The sequence below is a fragment of the Trichechus manatus genome, unplaced genomic scaffold (assembly GCF_000243295.1).
Source record: "Trichechus manatus latirostris isolate Lorelei unplaced genomic scaffold, TriManLat1.0 scaffold00048, whole genome shotgun sequence".
Classification (NCBI taxonomy): domain Eukaryota; kingdom Metazoa; phylum Chordata; class Mammalia; order Sirenia; family Trichechidae; genus Trichechus; species Trichechus manatus.
Genome location: NW_004443984.1, coordinates 52,299 through 58,578, shown reverse-complemented (window position 1 = coordinate 58,578; position 6,280 = coordinate 52,299). Strand labels below are relative to the sequence as shown.

Genomic DNA, 6,280 nt, shown 5'->3' with positions numbered 1-6,280 from the left:
ATGACACCACCCAAATTTTACTAATTCAGGTCTGTTCTGGTGTTGCCTCCTTGGCCATGATTGAATTGGGAAGAACTGGTTTGAAGCCCTGGTCTAAAGCCAGAACCAGGCCAAACGCACCACCCAGACTAGAAAGGCTCTGCAGAAGAGCATGAGGGTGACTCATTTCAGTCCTAGAGGCCATTTTGGGGCAATGGGAGGAGCACAAATTTGTGGCATAAGACTAAAATTTGACTTGGCAGGGGGTGCCCGGATTTGAACCAGGGACCTCTTGATCTGCAGTCAAATGCTCTACCCCTGAGCTACACCCCCTGTGATGTAAGTGGTACCTAAAATACCTTTATAATTGCCACCACCTAATCCTTTCATCCATGGCTACTCCTGGGCTCTTCCCCTCGGGTTCTAGATGTGGCACCTGCCCCTCTGAAGCCTGGCCTCTCCCTGCCATGACTCACTCCTCACTCACAGGTTCACCGTAAACATTCATCACATTATACACCTACCTGCCAGGTAGCTTCCTTTCTAGAGTCCCTCTTCATCAAACCTTCACGTCTGAGTCCTGCAGAGGGATGCTAGCTTTGAAATGTATTGCCACTGATAACTTAGCATGACCATAGTCCCTTCTCTGTTCTCAGTGCAACTGAGGCCCAGAGAGGTCAGTGGCTTTGCCCACTTCCCCTTGAATCAGATGGGAGTCGGTCTGTAACAAGAATTTTTCAGAACACCCATTCCCTTACTTCCCTCATATGCCTGATATGCCAACCTCTGTTGTTTTTGCAGTTCCCTGCCACGATCAGCACTCTTTCTTTTCCCCTGATCCTCATACCCAAGGCCACAGGGCCTTGCCTGTCATGGTGTGGGGTAGGCAGAGCCCCCTGACTCATAGAAAAACTGCCTTGGTACAGCAGGCTAGCTGGAGTCCTGATATGGGGACCTCAGATGGGGACTAGGGACCTCTCCTTAACACCCCGGAGCCTCTGCCCTGGTCCACAACCCAGGAAGGACACACCTGGCCTTGGATGGATGTCTTCCTTGGTAGATGTCCCCCCACTCCTGTTTCCAATAATTAAGTGGATAGGATGATGTGTTCTGTGAAAACCAGTCATCTTCTTTCCCCAGCTACTCCCATCATTGCCCAGTGGACTCATGAACAAAGTGGCCATGATGGCAGGGATGTAGGTTATGCATGGGCTCAGCAACATGGACTTCCACTCAACAAGGCTGACTTGACTACAGCCATTGCTGAGTGTCCAATCTGCCAGCAACAGACACCAACACTGAATCCCCGATATGGCTGCGGTTGTCAATAGTGCAGCCATGTTTAAATGGCATATATCCCCACATCTGTTGGTTCTGGCACAAGGTCCTTGTCATCAGTCTTCCCTAGTCGAGAAGCTTCTCAGCACAGGGACCCCAGGTATAAAGAACGTGCTATTCTCCTGGCTCTTGTTTCTTGGTGGTATGAGGTCCCCATGTCTCTATGCTCCCTTCTCTCTTTTATATCTCAAAAGTGATTGACTTAAGACACAACCTAATCTTGTAGATTTAGTCCTGCCTCATTAACATAACTGTTGCTAATCCCACCTCATTAACATCAAAGAGGTAGGATTTACACACATGGGAAAATCACATCAGATCACAAAATAGTTGACAATCACGTAATACTAGGAATCATGGCCTAACCAAGTTGACATATATTTTGGGGGACACTATTTAATCTGTGACAGCAGAGTTGGGGCAATGTTCTCTAGGAGGCTGTATATGCTCTAAAGCAGCATCCAATATATGGTGCTGTTTCTCCCATAGCCAAGATTCATGGTGCCAGAAAACAAGGCGTGGAGATGGGAGTGGTACCACTCACTATTAACCCTAGTGACCCACTCACAAAATTTTAGCTTCCTGTCTATGCTACCCTATGCTCTGTGGGAGTAGAGGTCTTAGTTCCAAAGGGAGGAATGCTCCCACCTGAAGACTCAACACAGATTCCACTGAACTGGAAGTTAAGAATGCCACTTGATCACTTTGGACTCCTCATGCATCTGGATCAACAGGCAACAAAGGGAATTACCATATTGGCTGGTGTGATTGACCTTGACTACCAAGGGGAAATCAGTTTGATGTTGCATAATAATGTAAAAAAGAATATGTCTAGAATATACAGGATCCCTTAGGACATGTCTTAATACTACTATGCCCTGTGATTATTATCAATAGAAAATTACATCAACCCAATTCTGACATGACTACTAATGGCTCAGACCCTTCAGGAATGAAGGTCTGAGTTACTCCACCAGGTAGACAATCACAACCAGCTAAGGTGGTTGTTGAAGGTAAAAGGAATATGGAATGGGCTTTGGAAGAAGGTAGTTCTAAATACCCATTTCAACCGCATGACCAACTGCAGAAATGAGGACTGTAATTGTTCTGAGTATTTCTTTCTTGTATGTGTGCATTGATTATTTTTTGTTTTCTTCACTTATGAAATATAAGGAGTAAATGGGGCTAGTACATTTTTGCTTGTGCACATGTTCACTCTAACATGTTAGGCACAAGTATGACTTTGCAATTATCTTTATTTAAAGATTTTGTATGGTTTAAGGAGATGTGTACAGGTGCCGAGTTGACAAGGGGTGGACAGTGATGGTTAAGGTTGTGTCACCTTGGCTGGGCCGCAATCTCATTGGTTTGACATTTATGTAATAATGTAGTTTGTCAGTTAAGTAATGATGTAGTTTGGCGGTTATGTAATTATGTAATTTGTCAGTTATCTAATAATGTAGTCATCCTCCATGATGTGACCTGCTATGATCAACCAATCAGTTGTAAGGGGAGATTCCTCCAGGTTGGGCCTGCATCCAATATATATATGGACCTTCTGGCAAAGCTCACTTGCTTGATCTGGACCCTGCATCTAGCTCATCATCATCTGACCTCAGGTTCTTGGGACTTTAGCTAGCTGCCTATTGTATTGCCTATCGATCTTGGGATCCAGCAGCTGACCATCCGACCTACCGATTTGGACTCATCAGCCCCTACAGCTACGTTAATCAGGAGAAGCCTGACCCCTGGCCCTTGACCCATGGACTTGCATTCCATTAGTCTCACGTTTCTTTGATTTTTTTGTCTTGCCTTCATTAGCATTAACTGGGATTTTTCTCATTTCATTTGTTTTTTCTACTAGCCCACATCCTTCATTCTCTTACCACTTTTTACTTGGCAAAACAACAATTTTTAAAATGATATACTAGAAATTTCTGCTTGTAAATTTTAAAAGTTTAATGTTAATCAATATCTATTTTCTTCTCCCAAATTATAGGAAGACCTTATGACACTTTAAATATAATGCCCCTTTCTTTACATGTTATTGTTGACCAGTATTTTAGTTCTATCTTTAAAAAATTTTACAAGTTAGACATTAATATTATGTTATATTATCAATGACTTTTAGAATTACTGTATATGTGTCAATGTATTTGTTCAGCATTTCTTTTGGTATCTCAGATCTCCATCTGGGATCACTTTACTTTTCCCTAAAGTATATATTCCAGAATTTTTTCTACTGAGGGTCTGTTGGTGGTAAACTCTGTAAGCTTTGTCTGTTCAAGAAGAATACTTTTGCTGGGAATAGAATTCTAAGTTGGCTGTTACTTTCTTTCAACATATTGAATGTATTATTCAACAATCTTCTGACTTCCCTTGCCACTGTTGACAAGTCAGCCAGCAATTGAAGTATTGCTCCCTGGAGGTGATCTTAGGTTTCTCTCTGACAGCCTTCAAAACACAGAGTCCTTATACTCAGCACGAAGCTGAAGCTCAAAGTACACCTAGTAGAGCATAGAGACCAGTGAAAGGAGAGTGGGAAGACCAGAGGAGCAGGGGCTGTGATGAGCACATCACCTGAGGTTGAGTTGCTCTGCTCAGAGAGTCCTCAGACAGACTCAGCAAGGGGAGAGGAGAATGGAACTCCTTTACCAATTTATTGACTCAAAAGCTAGGGGGCACCCAGATTTGAACTGGGGACCTCTTGATCTGCAGTCAAATGCTCTACCCCTGAGCTATACCCCCTGGTATGCTAGCAAGGGACAATTAACACTCTTTCCCTGTACAGCCACACCCACAGGCTCTGGCACAGATGTTCCTTCATGATGTTTTTCCCAGGCTTGCATTTCTGCTAACTCATCTCCTTACCTTACAGGAATCAACAGGTTCACTTCTCCCTCAGCCCTGCAACTTCCTCATCCTCAGTCCCTGGGTGAGGACAGTAATCTGGGGGAGCATTCACCTGTCAGCTGGAAGGATCTATAGTGACATCTACGCTGTTATTTAGTTTTTTTGTTTTGTTTCTTTGCTTGCTTTTGTTCTTCTGTGGTGAGCACCTGAAAACAGAGACTTCAAATGACCAATGGCCTGGCCAAGCATGCAACTTTTCAAAGATATGACCCATAGTCACGTGTCTGAATCCTGGATCATAGCTCTTCCTACAAAGCCACACTCTGGGGCACAGGCTGACCTTCTCTCCATCATCTCCATATATATTCAACCCTTTTATTAGATGATTGAGATGAGTGTTCTGAAGTAATGATTAAAGAAATTATTGCCTCTAAGTCCCAAATTCACCCTTCTGTGCTCTGCCTTGTGATACTGGTTCTGGGATTCTGTCCCCCACAGTTCTTCTTTGTTAGGTAATTTCCTGATTGGTCTTGCCAACAAGGAGCTTGAACGGGACTGGAGTGAATGAGGAGAAAGAGAGCACTTTCTGCTTCTTGTCTGCCTGTTGCTTCCTGTTTGCATGTATTTCTGTCGGTGTAACCCCAGCAGTGACAGCTCACTCAGTAGTGGCAGTGACTCCAGTTTGCAGCATTTCGTTCAGAAGATCAGCCTCATCAAGCCTCTCAGGGAAACTTGCACCTCCTTAGAAGTCTGGGTTCCTGCTCCACTGGGATCCTCACCAAAGCTTCTACAATTTTTATACATTCAATCTGTTCTATTTATTCTCAACGGTGGGTGGCTAGGTGCTTCTGCAGTGACTACCTCCATGATGCTTACTCTCTCCTTTTTGCCCTTTCAACTTTATAATTCCTGGTTAACAATATTTATATTAAATTCTCTCTATTAAAATAACTGGTGAAGTTTTTATCTTCTGATTGGACTATGGCTGATTCAGAAGTTGATACCAGTGTGTTCCCAGTAAACAGTCCCTCAAAGAGGGTACTGGGATCGGGTTAGGTCTTGTCCTTGGGCTTCAGTACAGTGCTGAGTGCCTTACTGAACCCTGAAAATAGCAGTTGAACATAAAGAGGCTGATTAATAGACTCCATCTAGCCTCCTTCTTTGAATATTGAATGCACCATGGAGTGCCTGAAGAACGAACATATCTGTCTTGGAGGAAGTACAGCCAGAATGCTCTTTAGAAGGATGTCAAGACTTTGTCTCATGTACTTCGGATGTATTATCAGGAGGGACCAGTCCCTGGAGAAGAACATCATGCTTGGTTAAGTAGAGGGTCAGTAAAAAAAGAGGAAAAACCTCAATGAGAAGGATTGATAAAGTCACTGTAACAATAGGCTCAAACAAAGGAATGACTGTATGTGCGGGACTGGGCATTGTTTCCTTCTCTTGTACATAGGGTCACTATGAGTCGGAACTGACTGGATGACACCAAACAACAACAAACCTCTTCCTTTAAGGGGACTAGAATGTGATCTCTGGAAAACTTGATATAGTGAACTTGGACTCAAAGAGCAAAAGGAGGCCCTCAGACGGGGAACCTGGATTTGAACCAGAGACTTCTTGATCTGTAGTCAAATGCTCTACCACTGAGCTATACCCTGTTTCTTAAAAGCAACATGTAATTAGTACTCCTTTACATTTCCACTCACACTTAGCTTTCTCATTCTGACTCAGCAGAGAGCTGCTAGTCCTGCTCAACTGTAAATGGACCTCCTTACTGTCATAAATCTCCTCCTTTTCCAAATGCACACTACCATAACTTGGCACCTGCTTGGAAGGTCACCAAATGTTCCACTTGAGACAACGAAGTCTGTGCCTGTCTTAGTATACAGGCAGAAAATGAAGACCAGAGGGGAGGTGCTGCTTGCCTGAACAAGGATTGGAACTCTTACTGCTAAATTTTCAGTTGAATCACTTTCCAACAATAACCTGCAGTGTAGGAGCAAGATGACCTTCTCTCCCACCTCTCCTCCAAAGTTTACATCCGTTGAAAGCATTTGAACTTCCTACTTTTGCTTCAGCTTTCTGTCTCATTTATTCAAACCCTCAC

General features: G+C 43.6%; 3 non-coding genes across 3 annotated transcripts; all 3 read right to left on the bottom strand.

Annotated features, from left to right (window-relative positions):
• Positions 1-240: 240 nt before the first annotated feature.
• Positions 241-312, bottom strand: TRNAC-GCA (transfer RNA cysteine (anticodon GCA)). Its single transcript has one exon. It is a non-coding gene; the product is annotated as a tRNA-Cys (tRNA).
• Positions 313-3,993: 3,681 nt separating this feature from the next.
• On the bottom strand, positions 3,994-4,065 carry TRNAC-GCA (transfer RNA cysteine (anticodon GCA)). The gene has a single exon. It is a non-coding gene; the product is annotated as a tRNA-Cys (tRNA).
• A 1,694-nt stretch (positions 4,066-5,759) lies between these two features.
• TRNAC-ACA (transfer RNA cysteine (anticodon ACA)) lies at positions 5,760-5,831 on the bottom strand. Its single transcript has one exon. It is a non-coding gene; the product is annotated as a tRNA-Cys (tRNA).
• Between the last annotated feature and the right edge of the window lie 449 nt (positions 5,832-6,280).